The sequence below is a fragment of the Dermacentor albipictus genome, chromosome 4, assembly GCF_038994185.2.
Source record: "Dermacentor albipictus isolate Rhodes 1998 colony chromosome 4, USDA_Dalb.pri_finalv2, whole genome shotgun sequence".
Classification (NCBI taxonomy): Eukaryota; Metazoa; Arthropoda; class Arachnida; order Ixodida; family Ixodidae; genus Dermacentor; species Dermacentor albipictus.
In genome coordinates, this window is record NC_091824.1 from 118683354 (window position 1) to 118699810 (window position 16457).

Consider the following 16457-nt stretch of genomic DNA (forward strand, 5'->3'; position numbering starts at 1 on the left):
ATGGTTCTAATTATGTTCAAAAAAGCCATTTGGTCCAATTGAAAATCCTAATGGCTTCTTTTTTTTACTGGGACATGTGACAGGCATTACATGCATTGCTCCAAATAATCAAACTGCTGTAGAGCAAAGAAATCAGCTTATTTGAAATTTGCTGTGAACAAAAGAAATTGAAGAATGATTTCGAAAGTGGATGCCGATGCTTGGCCTGCACTCAATCGAATTTTCTAACAGCAAGCCTCATGCATGTATGCAGCTGGCGCACACAAGCTGCAGTTCGTTTATGTATCTACCCGCCGCTCGATCACATGCCCCACTATCTTTAGCAGCATATGTGAGAGCATCACTTATTGCCTTTTGAATGCGACATGTGAGCGCCGCTTAACCTTGTTTCTTTTCTTTTTCGTTAACAAAGTTGTAGTGCTGTACAATGCTGTAGCATCAGAGCAATATGGGCAACGCAGCTGTTCCTGCTAGAAATAGGGTGCTGCACCCATGATCCTCCAGCAGAAAAGTAGCAAGTGCATCATTCGTAATTTCTAACTTGTAGTTTGTACACTGTTATCAAGCTAGAACAATGGACTTAGATTTTTCTGACATTAACACCATTTTTCGCAACTGATGTTTCACTAAGTCATGAAATTAGGCCAATAATGTATTACAATTTATGCGGGCCTAGCTGGAGCATGTGCTTTTGCTTTGAAATGGTCACAGTGCTAGATAAGCAAAAATCGCAGCCGTAACGGCGAGAAAGAATTTGTGTGAGCGCAATAAATAAATGACAAGAAGCTATTCAAAATATCAACAAGGCACACTGGCGACGTTTGAATTTCAAGTGAAACAGTGCCAGACCATGAGTAGCGCCAACTTTCAAATCTTAACCAATACCTTGGCCTTTCATGGTAGTGTATCCAGCATTGGTCGTTATCAGTTCAAAGTTTTACAGGTATTTTGAGTACGCATCTGGCGATATGTTTCAAGATCCACCAACAAGCAAGGAGGTAGTAACTACTACGGTAAATTGCCTGAACATTTCCCAATGTCAGAATTAAAGCAACATAACATGTGCACAAGGAGGACAGTACAGCAATGGAGGACCCAACCTTAAAGACAATTTGTAACTCATTGAAGTATGGTTTGTCAACAGGTCAATAAGCTATAGAGGATGCAAAGGACCATCACCTATAAAACAATGAGTGTTTCTACAACAATGTCATAAATATGGTGCACAATCAGCAGCCTTGGAACAGCAGCATTCATCATGAACACACTCTTCACAATGATGAAGTGCTCATTGCCGCGAACACGTTGCGTCAACAGTATACGCCAAAGCCTGATAAACCAAATGCTTGAGAACTTGCCATTTGCTGAAGAATGTCCTGCTTGCCTTCATTAATGTGTCTGCAATAGGCGACTTATCATCACTGTGAAAAGTGGTAGTGTGGTGATGCTAAATTCATGTTCTGTTACTTGCACGAAGCTGTAGTGCCATACACTGATGCTTCCTGTGGCACCCGTCTGCAAACTGCTGTTGCAAGATGGGCTTCAATATCACCTCTGAAAAAGTTCATTAATTTTTGTTATTTAGCTTACAGATTGTTGCGGCTACTCACCCATCTAGTGCCTGCACGCCGAAGGGACGAGGAATGAATAAAGCATTCTCACTTCACGTTTGAATCATATTTAAAAAATATATATTTCCAATAATATCAAACTGCAGTATTAACTGTAATGTGTGCTACCGTCACAGACATCTAATGCACGTTCATGGTTCACACAATGTAGATGTGAATTAGACATCCAAAATGGGAAGTCAAAGAGAACACCTTCTTTATGTCCACATGGCACAAAGCACAAATGGGACGTCCCTTACATATACAGGGCATCATTTTTGTCTGAAAGATTTCAATCTTATTCGTAAGCGTTATAACATATGTGGTTTACTAGGTCGCACCTGTTAAGGACAAGTCAACTTTAAAAAGTTCTATGTAAATGAGAAACTATATGCAATTTGACATCTCACTTGCAAGTACCTATAATGTTTCCATCCTGTCTTCTTCGTTGCGACAGTTTCACGCATGAAAAATAATTCAGCAGTGAGCTGATTTACAGGGCTACTATACAGGGCTAATTTTTCAGAGGGCCAGCACAAATTATCTCTACAATTTACTTGTTGCATTTTTCAAGTGCAATGCTATAATAATCCACAAATATTTTTCACTTATCCTGCAAGAGAACTCTGTTCCATATGTCCATGTGAAGCAGACTTCTAATCCTCCTGCGTTTCGTAATTTCATCCACACCTCAACATGATTTGAAGAATCACTGGTACACTTAGGGGAAGCCATCCAACATCCGTTGTGGAGCCATTGCACATTGCCCTTGTCAACCAAGCACTCTACCAGCTGCCTTTTAACTCACTATCTCGGATGCAATAAAACATCTTAGATACTGCTGAGAAAAGGCCGCAGAATTGCTCTTGGGGTACCAGGGGCCACAGCAAATGAAAAGGTTCCCTACGAGTACCAATTACACTTTCTACATTGTCCTTGGAAACTGCTGAAAAGCTTGTGCTGTTGTTGCTCCAAGTACTTTAATTTTAATTTTATACAATACTGTAGAAAAGGGGTCTAAGCAGGAGAGAGTGTACAAAAATACATTCAGTGTAAGACAGTTTTGTACAAATTGAACACCTTTGGAGGTCCACTTGGTTCCAACTGGACATCACATCAGGGCTTGACATACAAATTAGTCCCAAATGGGCGTAATTGGAAGTGGCTAAATGAGCAACCCCATGAAACAATGAAATAGTTAATAATAATTGCATAATTATAATGCATCTGTAAATAAAGAAATTTTGTATTTCGTTTTTACCGATGGAGGAAGCATTTAGCTTTTTGTGAAGTTAAAAATGTGTTTGAAAGGTTATCCATTTCTCTTGAACTGTTGGCCCACTTGGTCAAGTAAATTTTGATTACATACATAGTGTGCCTGACAGAGACCTCTTATAATGAGGTGGTGAATGGTGGGTATGTAACTGCAGAGAATTGCCGTGATGTATGTGTCCATGCATGAGTAAGGTTCTTGAAAGGAGCTTTCAAGTATATCCGTCTACTATCCAGGTGAAGACCCACCTAGGGGCTTTCTATCTTTCCCCCTTTTTTTTGTTCACATTGCTATTAACGAGTCCAATTGACAGACCTATTGGGTCCCAAATGTACTAATTTGTCCAATTGAGAATCCCAATGGCTTTCTTTGATTGACTGAGATGTATTGTCAAGCAAGTTTCAATGAATTTGGCTCTTGTTATTTCACAGACTTAGAAAGTGTTAGAAAAGATACACAAATTTTTTAAAAATTCATTTACTTCTACGAAGTCCACACATGAATGGCTTTCACAGAGCAAGTAGCAGCAGGCAGGAACACGCTGGTTCTTCAAGCAAGACCCTTTTCAAGATTTGGGGTCAAGCCATCATTCATACGCATTCCAAGGCCTTCAGCTATTGTTCAGTTAGGCCAACTGCATGGCCAACTGGCAGAGCAAGTGCGAAGGGACGGTGAACAACCTGAAAAAGTAAAGTTTGGCCAGAATTACTGATTGGGCAAACTAACACCGAAGAATCAAGAGAGGGAGACAAAAGAAAAAGTAAAGGACAAGAAGGTTAGCCCAGCAAGAAGTCTTGCTGCTGGCAACTGTGCATTGCTGTAAAAGGCCACGGTTTACCGATAAGAAAAAAAAAAGAAAGGCGTGCACAAACATGAAAGACCGAATGATTCCTGACCTGTCATGCATCCAGGATACATCCTTGAAGAAGTTAGGAGAAAATCTGTTCTTTCTTTTAATAGATAGCCATCAACCCTTTACTACAGTATAAAGTCTCAATTCCTCAAAAGTGCAACAAATAATTATGGCATTACATTTAAATGCGACCCATTCAAAACACAGGCCAAGTGCAGTACAGCTTTGTTACACCACAGAAAGTGGAGGTTGCAATCACATTGTATCCCAAATCATTGACACATTGGTGAGCCGATTTGGTGCTGGGTGCGGCTATTAATGGAGCACAGCTACACTATTAGAGAATCGCTTATAGATTATATGGCTTACTCAAATGCTTTTTGCATAAATCCATAAGGTGGAGGAAGTTTCATGCAAGAAAAAAAAAGCCAACTGCCTGACCATAGCAGATTCCTAGTGATGCCCACTTTAGTCTCCTCCAAAGTGAACTACACAGGCGCTGTGATCATGCTGTCTCTATTGTTCATGAATGAAGAAAAAAATAAATAAGGATAGGATATCACTCCTGTGGCATATTCCAACAGATAATGTGGTTGGTTTGAAGAAAGGTTCACATCAGCTTTTAATAAAGCATTCAGTAAAATAAATGCTGACTTCAGGCCCAATTGGATCACTTAACTCTTTCAGTGCCGGGTATTGTTTCTTGGATATAATAAAACGGTTTTTTTTTTCGGTTCTTCAAAAGGGAAAAAATGACACATATAATGGAAAATGCACTCTTAGTATGATCCTCACATTCCTATCTTCACTTTTCTATCTCCTACCTAGGTAGTTTCATTCTGATGGGCATGTTTCCACGACAGCACTGCTGCGTCTGGGTAAAAAAAAACTTTCTGTGGTGATTTAGTAATAAATGCGACAGAAATGCATTAGTATTGCCTCACACTGAGGTCCAAGGGAATGGGCAAGCCACATATTAACACAGGAAGTTCGGAGGGGGGGCGGGCACGTGCCGGTGTGCCACCCCCTGGATACGCCACTGCTTAAAGGCTAACTGCAAAAAAATTTGACTTCCATTAAGTTGTTCCTGAATGACTAGTACAGTAGACTCCCTTTAAGACAAACTCGAAGGGACCACGAAAGTTTGTTTGTCTTATCAGAAGAATAATTGGCAACACGACCAGGTGCATCTAAATATCTTATACTTCAAAATGGTAAATGAAGTAGTCTTAAAACGGGTGGAAAATGACATAAAAAGCATTTATTTAGCTGAACTTCATAGAAAACTGTTTTGAAGTGGTACTCTTGCTTGGTTTCATCCAGTCCATGATGGATGTTTGGCGCTTATGTGCAAATTGGCGAGCAGCCACAATCATTGCCATCTCATCTAATGACCTTAAAAATCCTTCTGTGCCTTTGTGCTGCTGGAAAAAGTTCAGTAGGGAGTTAAAGCAGGCATATGCCGCCTTGCAGGTCATCAGTGTAGGCTCCCAGCTAGCGAAAGTATGAAGGAGGGCGCTGGGCACGCGGCAAAGCAACGCAACCCAGAGGAAATTATAAGATACGTTGAGCGACGTGGGGAAGGAGAAACGAGGTTAAGTGTCACAGATGAGGTAAGTAGGCGGAAGCACGCTGGGTCGACCTCCCCTGGCAGTTGCTGCAGGTTTCATTTGCGATACGATGTACCGGGTTCGTCTTGTGATCCTGCTGCACCGTACGCTGTGTGCACAAGTGAACGCGTGCGACAGTGAGCCGATGATGGCGGCTCAATCTCACCAGCACAAGAGGAGGAAAGGGGAGGAGTAAACGCACCGTCTTCTGTTCTGTCGCCCGCATGGCACTGGGGAAGGGAGGGAGGGAGGTTGTGTACTTCGGCCATGTGCGGTCGTGCGGGCTTTATCATGAACACGATCTGCTTTGGGGGCACAGTCCGGTGGGCCGATGGCTCGTAAATTTGCGTGCGCGGTATTCTCACCATTCAGTTTGCATTGAAGCGACAGACAGCGCACAGGTCACTTCACTCGCTGCTGCTGCTGTGATTCCTCACACTTGCTTTGACAGTGAGTGTCCGCAGTCATCAAGTATGATGTGTTCACGTTTGCCTGTGCGCGCCGACACCATGCTTGTTAATTTAGTTATAAGCGAATGTCTACATGGAGGGGTTCTACTCTGGTGGCTGCTGCATATGGTGCAGCTGCACGAGCCCTGTCTTGAATATGATCTGTGCAATGCAGACAGTCTAGGCGCACCGAGGGCCGATAGCTTCATATGCGCTATAGCACCCATATGCTTGCGCGTCACCCACGTTCACGAAATGAAACGTCACTGCCTCTTTTTGTTTCCTCCTCTTGTTTTCGCCTCTGTCCACGAACGATGTGCGCCACAGGCCTCCAGTAGGGTGCCTCCAGGATCGGCAGCGGTGGAAGTCACTCCAAATGTTCATCTTAACAGAATAGCACGCCTGCGGCCGTTCGTCTTAAGTGGATTTTTTGTTAATTGAGTCTATGGAAAACCAAACAAATGTACCCGTGTCATTCATTATATGTGAAAATTCAGCTTAACCGAGTCTGTCTTAGCGAGAGTTCACTGTATATAATATCGAATAAATCTTGGCAAAGGTGCATGGTTGGTAAAAGTCAGACACTTTAGCATGCACTACAGAGGATGAAGGTGAAAGCCGGCACGTTCACAAGACATTCATTACATTACTTAACATTTTCATCCTAATAATGTGTTGTTACTTCCTATTACTTCTTCCACCAAAGCTTGTGGGTTTGGGTACTTTATGTCCACCTTAATTAACTGTACGTCTTAATTAATGTCACCTTAGTTAACATCAAAGGTCACGGGTTCGACTCCCACCAAAGATCGTGGTTCGAGTGCCTTAATTCACTCCATCTTGATTAACTGTTTCTCAATTTACTTAATTGTAATTAACAATAATGTTCGTGGGTCCGACTCCCGCCAAAGGTTGAGGGTTCAACTTTCAATTTTGGTGCCACTGAATTTTAGTGCCATAACACCGGAGGTTCAAAGTTTCGTAACATCAGATGGCCAAATTTTCATCCTAGGAGCCATCTAAGGCTTTTACCTTAATATACTAGTCTGTTTTATTATTAGCTGCTAAATACTACCCTAGAAAATGACATGGTCATCTAACTTAACAGATATGATGCAGATCTCAGAATGTGGCCTCTGAGATTCTTGGCACACTGCAAGTGCCACCCAATCTTGGTCATACCTGCATGTTCATGGCATCTTGGAGTCCACACCCAAGAGCCACTCACACTTGATCTCAACATCCTGAGCTTGTGTCATTTCTGGAAATTTAAGCAGTACTAGCAGAGTTTCTTTTTAGTTTCGGTATTAAAAACATCTGTTTTTGCTTCTTGCGAGTTTTTTATGATGTACCACTGTGCCACCAGCTAGCCAAGGAGAAGTGTAACTGGAAGTTAGGAAGCAGCACACTTGGTAGAATGTGGTAGGCAGAATGCATGCAGCATGCATGAACCACCAGGCACTCACGGGCCGCAGGCACAAGGGTGTATAGTCGACACATGTCTGAAAGGTTCCGACAGGGATCTTCGAGCCATGGGCCGTCCTCTGAACTACTTCTGCACACCGGTTACAGCCTGTACAGCTTTCCCTTGGCTGGCATCCACAGCTCGAGCAACAACCTGATCAACAGAGTAAACATAGTAGTGTGTGTATGCATTCCTGTTAAGTTCATCCACAGATAAAAGTATCTGTGGCTAGTCCCACACAGGGACAAAGCTGAACTTGAAAAACTGTATAGCCACAGTTTTGAGAGACAGGTGAGCCATAAAGGCAAATTGCAATGAAATTTTCAAATGCATAAAAAGTTTAGACTCAGATATTGTAGATACAGTGCAGCTTCTGTGCAAAATGTGACGTTTTAAATGTATGTAAAGTAGACATTTTCGATACAGAAGCTTAAAATAGAAAGAAGAAAGAAAAACTACATTATTGCTTGCTGCAAATGACGCATGGCAAAGAGTGTTGAGAACCAGAGCAACTCCTAGGCATGACCTCTGTGGTTAGACAGCACCCACAGCGTGCTGGAAATCTCTTAAGCAACATGCTAGGATTTGTGTCATGCCCTTAGGTGCTATTGCATTGCTTAGGTGCTATTGAAAGGCTGCAATAAGAAATTGGACAAGTACCACCCCTGCAGCACTGCCAATATTGCTTCGTGTATACTAGTACTAATTTATAACCAGTTAAGTCAAAGTAAAATATTTTTGCAGCAAGGCTTTAACTTCTATGTTTCAGCGTGCATTGTTCTAATTTGACAGTGTCTGCTGTCAAGAGCAAAGCCATACTCATTCATATCCATTCTCCAGACAAACCATCTATTTTTTTGTCTTACTGAAAGTATCTAGGGAACTTGAAGAGTCCCTGTGGATTTATGCAACTCTTCCTAAGCACATACCAAGAACAATGTCAGCTACTGTTCCACCAACAATCCCTGTCTCCAGATTTTCGCAATCCCCACGATTTCCACCAGACTGAAAGGAGTCACTTTAGCTGCTATGTCTGCACAATGACAAGAAGATGACAATGATGGCCCCAAGCAAAATTGGCCAAATGCCAAGCATAGGGTGGTGCTCAGCAGATCACTGAGAACCAATCATGTCAGCATAGAGAGTTTGGGCCATAAAAAGGCTAACCTACATCGCTGACCTCATTGGTGCTGGCTCAGTCATGGATGCTGGCTCGGATGCATAGGGCTGCATAATGCTGAGCATGAAAGTTTGACTGGCCAGAGACGTGGGCTTCACATTGGCCTGACGTACACTGCTAGCTGATCATTTAGGATGCCCTTGCCAGCCGGCACCAACTTTTTTCCTGCTCTTCTAGAAGAGGTGGTGCTAGTGAAAAGCACTTATTTCTGCTATGAGCACATGTGGTGCAGCGCCGGTAGGGGGAGGGGAATGGAGAGTGAAAGAGCAGAGAGCAGCAGGTTGCCTCAACTGCCTCCGGCAGTCACGTCAGGCAGCATCCATGGGGAAGGAACCGGCGAAAGGCAAGTGCGTACGTGGTGATTGCTTTTTTTTTCTTTCTCTCTCTCTTCTGTTCGATTTCTTCTCTCCTCTTCTATCTACCACTTCAGACATGACGGGAAATAGCGGTAAAGAGATAAGGGGAACCCGGGGGACCTTCTGGTGGGAAAACGTGTTCAGTGGCTCATTGATCGGCATAGGTTTGGACAGTTTCTTTGGTGCTAAGCTTCTTGTTCGTGAAAAGTCAACTTTTAATGAGCAAGGGACATTTCCAGCCAGCAGATTTTCACCTCCTATGGACCTCCACACTTTACACATAAGTCACACGTCTTTTGTGGAGTAAATTTGGCGAGAGCGCACGTAAGTATCGTTGAGGCTGTGTTTCTTGAGCTCGTCTGTGCTTGTCAGTCTGTTGATATCAACATGTTAATAGCGCTGTCGAAATTCAATCTCTTGTGGTCTTTGTATGCTGCGCTTAATGTGAAAGAGTTCACCAACCAAAACTTGTCAGGCAAGCGAATTAAGTGCGTGTGGGTGCATCATGGTATGCATGGAGCACCAATGTGTGCATGCAGTGCCCGTAGCATGCTAGGCATCGTGCACACAATGTATGTACGTTGTGGTCGTGGAGGTGCACGTAAGATAACTTAAAGAAAATAGAATTTTGCCCCACTTGCACCACAATCTTGCAATGCCTATTTTGAGACTAAATAACGTGAAATTGCCTGTGTGATGCATATTTAGTGTTTGTACTGAGGAATCGTGGTTTTGTCAGAACCTGTCTCTAAGTACAATGCTTAAGGGTTACTGAGAGACCATGAAAGCATCTGGTTCAGTTTTCAGCAAGCAAACAATAGTTATACATGTCCCATTTCTGGAACTTACACAGTAGATGTCCTTATTTCAGATGCCAGAATGGTACCACAGCAGAACCAGTTAAGTGACCTGGCTGCACAGTCCTCTCTAGTGAATGGCCGGACTTATGCAATTCACGGAAGGACATACATTTTCAAATGCCCATACAAGACCGTCAGTGATTAATCCACATTTTATGATTGACCTAACTACTAACTTACTATTGCAGCATTAAACAACAAAGTTTTCCCATTTCTGTTGTGTTTGTATATAAGTAGTTTAATAAAATTTGACCAAAAAGAAAAACAACTGTAACGATAATTTGTCCACAAAGTGCTTGCCTTCTATAGCACACTCTAAAACAGAAACGCGTGCATGAAATAAACAGCGAATTCTACAAGGTGTCATTTCATATGTCAAACTATATTTTCTTATTCCTGTTGCAGATACCAGCATTCTGCTTCTTCATCTTACATTTAACCAGCAGACATCACTTTTTAAATGAGTAGTAGTATAAATGTTGCTGACGTTGCTGACATAATTATGCCAATTATCTTTTTATTTAACAAGTTCAGTGCACATGATATGGCAGAAATAAACCCGTTAATGTGTAGGACCTATTCCGTTAGAACCAATTTTGTAACTATGGTACCTGTTTCAATATATACATCAAAGTGTGTGGCAAAGTTGCCATGGTGCCATAGTTATTTTCTTGCTACAATGCGAATATATGCAATGCTCGAGGGATGTAATTAGGACACGAACTCATTTTGCTGACTTTCACTTCGTATACCTCAAAATTGGTGCTAGTTACAAAATTGGTTCCGATTGAATACATCCTGCATGTTGACAGGCTAGAATTCCACCATTACGTGTGCATTAAAACGGGTAATTAAAAAGATAATTACCACGAATTTTTCATATAAATGATTCTGCACTCGCGACTTATCCAGAATGCAATGACTGGAAGTTGAGGCAACCCAGTTGATGAAGCATGCCCTGAAGTGGTTAATCAATAGTATAATTAGCACATTCTTTAAGATTAAATGCATCTGCAGTGGCAATTTATTCATAATGTCCACAAGTTAAGGTAATCCAGTTGAAGAAGCAGAATATGCTGGTACTTGTGGCAGGATAGTTATATATAGTAGAAGAAGGAAAAGCAAGTGGTATATGTGACTAAAAAAATGAAAAAGTGAAAAACGAATTGTGAATACTGGCGAAAAAACACTGGCCGCAGACAAACCACACTGCTGCCGTCATGGGGAAGTCATCGGCACGCGTGCGTGGGCTGAATGTTGCCAGGATTATTTAACTGGTGGTCATGACACCGGCCCAGTGGTCGGCAGACGGGCTGTCTATTTGGAAAAACCAAGCTCGGCCTCACCCAGATGGCCGAGCTCATCTTTTCACTTGGGGCATGGCCATGATAATGTCATTACAACAATGACATGAAAACAATGCAATGAGAATGACAAACGCTGCCTAATGACAATAATGCTATAAGAGCATAGTATGGCATGACAACAAAATTTTTACTTTTTATACTCTCATAACAGAAGCCTTCACTACAGCACTGCAGGCCGAGGAAACAGCTGAAATCTAAAACCAAATGAATGAAGCCCGTCCTCCCTCTCAAGGAAGCTCCGCTCGCAGCCAGAGCTGTAGTTGTAAGTTGTAAACACTCCCAGATGGCATTTCACAACTTCCAGTATATATATTCTAAAAAAATTTGTAAAGGAGCCTGGTGAGGGGCCTTTTAAAGAAAGTTATATTTAGAAAAAAAATTATACAGTGCAGAAACCAAGTAGCTATTTCATAAACTGGCGTAAGTCTTTCAAAATGTGGTTAAATGCTAAACTGCCAACAATAACCTTGTTTCTCTTTTTGCTGCACTTGCGCCTTAAATTATGTAACTATGTGACTGTGAGTTCACATAGCAGAAGCACAATGGCATAGTGGCACAATGTCACATATGGACCTTTGCATGATTGAGAAGATATGTATACGACACTGCAAGATTAGTGGCAGCCTAACCAGAAGCAAAATGACTGTAACAGACAGTAAACCGGGACAAACCAGAAAACACCACAGGTTAACTTCAGGAACACTTGCACACATTTTCGTGTTCACACATGCAATAACACTCAATGCAAACAGCTATAAAATCTGCAAGCAAACAAACGTGCAAGCACAAAACAAGACTTATAGAAAGCTCACTCACCACCTTACAGCAACACGATTTTGTCACACTAAGCTATGCACAGCAAAGTTAACCAATAGAAACACATGCATGCCCCAGAATGTTTCTCAAGTACTGGAGCAGAAAGCACATGAATGCACATGAGCATAATGTTAAGTGCGAAGGTGGGCATCAGCTTCAAAAAAGCATACATGATACTTTTCCCACAAGCAGCATCTGTAACGAACATTAGGCCCCACAACTGCTTCTGCTGAGATGGTATCATTGAAGCGTCAGATTAATTAAGGCCGTGAGATAAGCAGCAGTAAAACACCAATAAAACAAGTGTAATTATCTACAACAACATTTACCTGGAAAATGGTGGCTGAGCAAATGTTAAATGAGTGCTTGTTACATAAGTTACAGCTGACAAAATAGACTTGCAAGTGGCATCAACTCACCTCTCCAAAGTCAGGAAAGGCACCCTTTTGGAGCTTAGAGAATACCTGGACACCATTGATTTCTACTTCGAAGGATGCTGCAAGAGAGGATAATAAATCGGCACAGTCAAATAATATAGCAGAACTCAAATGGCTCACCAGCAAAATAAAGTGCTGTCTCAAAGGCAAGGTCAACACAGGGTAACGATCATGTTTAACCCTTTCAGGTGCCAATGAATTTTGTCCACTAAAAATTTAATTTCACCATATTTCTAGTATCTTCAGAATCATGAAAAGCGTACAGCTGCCGAACGGATTAAAAGCTTACATTTCTTTAGTGAGTGTTGTCAAGTTTGCAGAATGTGCACTCTGTGTGAGAACTCTCTGCAAGAACATCAACTATATCATGCCTGGCGTACTTAGAAAGCACCGATTCAGCTACTTGAAAAGTATGCCTAATGTAAAATATTGTGCAGAACAACAAAAGCATACTCACTACATGACGACATACTGACATTAAGAGCAAACACCCAGCCACTCTACCAACTTGCTTTACAATAACATTTCACAGACATTATTCAAAGGTGCAGCACAGGTCTGATGAGAAATGACTTGAGATGTATGCAGCACGTTTTAAATGTTATTTTCATCAGCATATTTGCTCTTCTTGGCATGTACAATTGTGTACGTACACGACACCTGATTGTCATGGGGTAATACAAACTGCCAGGACAAAAACAACTATATGTAGTATATACGAGTACAAAATGTAGATATCGCATTTAAAGAAACTGACAACCACCCAGAATGTGTCATGAAGTTTTGATGGAAATGAAGAGATCATGATTTATAGCGATAGAATCGAGCATGCTGTTCGTGGTTTAAGTAGGAATTATAATTTTATATTGGCACAGAACGTCACAAAAGACATGCTGAACACCGTATGCCTGCACAAGCAAGGGAAAAGGGGGAGGGGAGCGAGCTAACATGATCAAGTGTGCACGATAGTGGAGAGGGAGTAGGCAGGTTGACACACATTTCCTTTTCTAGCAGAGCCATGACTGAGCAGATACGCAGCCCGCACACCCTTTTTTAGAGGTAATCAACCCCTGTCATGCAAGAAAAATCCATCGGCAACTACTTATTTTGCATAATATGTCGTATATACTATAGCAAAATTAAAATTTCGATAAACGAAGCAAACTGCAGAATTGACTGGCTTCGTTATATCGAGGTTTAACTGTGCATAGGTGTTTGTGCTTTATTTTATGCTCTTTATTATGTAAAAACAAGTTCAGGCTAAGAAGCAGTACTGCCATGGTGAGCCATGGCATCCCTCATTGCATGGCACTGCACAAGTGTGCTTTCGCATGCATGCAAGTTTGTCAGTGAGTACGTAGAGTTCCCTAGTCTTCCTATAAGATACAAAATGCCATCAACTTATGGGTCTCGTATGGAAAATGAGTGCCAGAACTACATGAGTAGCACTACTGCCATATCCTATACCGCTTACCACAAATGCTTGTGCAGAATTTTTATTACGCTCACCTATCACCTATTCTTTCCAGCATGTTCCCAGTGTAAGATCATTAACACCATTGCAACTGCAGTTAGAAAAATCTGATAAATTTTCCACCATGTTTTCCATGTCACGATTATCGGATTTCACACTCTGACTGGTAAGCTTCAAGGAAAAAAAAGGACGAGCATAAGAAAAATTTGTCGTCAGTTCTTGAATAAATATTGTCTCTAGAAAGAGTGTTTGTGTGTGATCTCCTTGCAGACAAGCAAAATACAAAAATAAAATTTCTTTACAATTTAGCCTTTCCTGAATGCAAAGTCAAATCTTTGACAATAACAAGCCTACAGGCTGAACTAGCACCCTGTCTAAGTTTCACTTTCGTTTGCCTTCTGTTCTCCAAATGTGCTACTTGTATTCACAATTTATATGCTACAGTATTCACAATAACAGGAACACAGGCAAGCTCAAATATGTGCTAATATCCTGGACATGTGCTATAATAATGACGCAGGTTACTGATTATGTTCTTACTGCGTCCACCTGAGCCTGCATGCTCTTGTTGCTAGCATTGGTGTGAAAAATGCTAGCTAGCAATGGTACTTTGCATACAATGTTTAGCTGCTTGCGAACATGTGTACACTGTGCATACAAATGCCATGACAAGCGAAAGTAACAAGAAGATTCCATATAACCATGGCCACATGAACAAAAAAGTGCCGCGGATTATATATAGACAAAATTTCAAAAAATGTAAGCACAGTGCAAAGTGAGGGAATGTTATACACACATATTGCCTTCAAGTGCTGCATCATGGAAGTGTGTTTCTTTATTGCCATGAAGCCACACTCAAAGACAAGAGAGAGGAATATAGGAAGGCAGGGATGTTAAGCAGTCAAGGGTCTGGTTGGCTACCCTATGCTGGGGGAAGGGAGAAGGGGAAGAGAGAGAAGGAAGAGAGAAGGTATAGATACGTGTACGGACAGTACTTTAGTTAAAGCCGCTCTCGCAAACCAGACATTCTGAGAAAGCACGAAAGTGCCTTCACTGCCTACTGAGCTGATAATCGGTGGGGATGGTGCTCTAGTAATGTCTGTTCACTCAGAGGACGATCATGGAATTTCCTGAATGCATTGCAAAAAGATTGCCTTTGTGTTTGAAATTGAGGACAATGGCACAATAAGTGGTCAACGTTCTCCTGGCATCCGCAAACATCACAGGTAGGACAATCAGTGATTCTAATTAGTGCTGAGTAGACCCAAAGACAAAGTTCACATATATGTATATGTGCTCTACATTATTAGGAAAAAGCCATGTACTTTAACTGAGCAGCATTGAAAGCAGAGATATCTTATCCTAGCAAAGATAGTCTCCCGAGATTTTCTCTGTGTAAACATGGTGGTGAGTTTGGCAAAGGTTTTAAGATTGTATATTCAGTTATTTGTGTGCAAGTTACGTGTGAATCTTTTCCTCAGAATGTTATAATTATGAGTGGGGCATCTGTAGGCAGAGGTGCATTATAGGCAGGTTATAGATTCGAAGTCTCACAACAGTTTTTCGAGACTTCAATACTTTAGGAAAAACACTCTTCTGCGTATTGATTTTGAAGTCTTGCATCTCTTGTTCTAATGTAGATGGAGCAAATTGGTCGGTCTTTAATTTTTTCTGCCACTGACACCCTGTTTAGTTCAATCTGAGGAACTGAGCTTTCACAAATTTTTACTGAAATATTTTACAAAGGAACCTTGCATAAAATTAGAATCAGATGAGAAATAAGAATGCTTCTCATATTTGAAGTAAGCACGTAAATTTACAAGTTTTCAGCACCAGAACTCGAAGAATAAATATTAAAAAAAAGACCTTTAGCCTAAGAATCAACTTCTCCCTGAAGGATGCATGGATGAACAGAGCATACTCAGCTATGAACTTTTAACTACTGCCACAGCAAAATAAGAGTCTAGAAAGAGATGCATAATGCCACAGGTGTTCTGAACACTTCACAGTGCCTTCACACTGCTCTCTAAAGCTATCTGTCTTCATTTATTTTCTTTCCGCCCATTAGTCTTCCAAAACTCACTGTGTAAGCAGAACTTTTGACGCAAAAGCGTCAGGTGGCCCATTGAGTGAAAAAGCCAATGCCTGTTGTCTGCAGCAGCGAAACGGCAGCTAAATTTCCAGTGCGGGCGAAAGGGTACACCTGCTGCTGGTTTAGCACGACAGGCGTTGCGTCAGGGCAGAGGGCATTGCCATGACGCCACGTCAACCTTGCTCTCGAAAGCCTGTGCTATCCGCATGTTCCTTGTCCGCGCAAGCTCTCGTCCACATTCTAACTGCGGGCCAATAAGGCCAAAGCAAAATGTGTCAAGCATCTCAACATGCTCACTTGCTTGCGAGGAGTTCATAACTTGAAGTACCACTCAGCGGTATTCAATTGGGCATTAGTGCTTTCACATTCACAACTCGTAAGAACTGCTTATGTGTCCTCGGATATTTTACTATCATAGTCAAGTGGTCATGTTGAGGCCAAGCAGCAAAATGTGACAGCACATAATGCTGCTATAGCTGAAGGGCATGCCATATTCTGGAACTGATAGATACGTTCGCAAGCACAGTATGACATGTCACAAACAGCAGAAGCAGACACAACTGTTATTTAACCATTTGTACTCTGTATCCTATCCAGCAGCGCTGGAAAACATGC

At 41.7% G+C, this 16457-nt stretch overlaps 1 long non-coding RNA gene across 2 annotated transcripts in view; it reads right to left on the bottom strand.

Moving 5' to 3' along the window:
* Nucleotides 1–3337: 3337 nt before the first annotated feature.
* The window catches only part of LOC135916012 (uncharacterized), a 61139-nt gene continuing 48019 nt past the window's right edge, over nucleotides 3338–16457 (bottom strand). Inside the window, exons 8-10 of one of the 2 annotated variants that reach the window (XR_010568810.1) lie at nucleotides 12259–12335; nucleotides 7262–7413; nucleotides 3338–3563 (exon numbers count right to left, since the gene is read on the bottom strand). This is a non-coding gene — a long non-coding RNA (uncharacterized lncRNA). The remainder of the gene's footprint in view (nucleotides 3564–7261; nucleotides 7414–12258; nucleotides 12336–16457) is intronic. The other variant, XR_010568809.2, reaches the window with a different exon arrangement.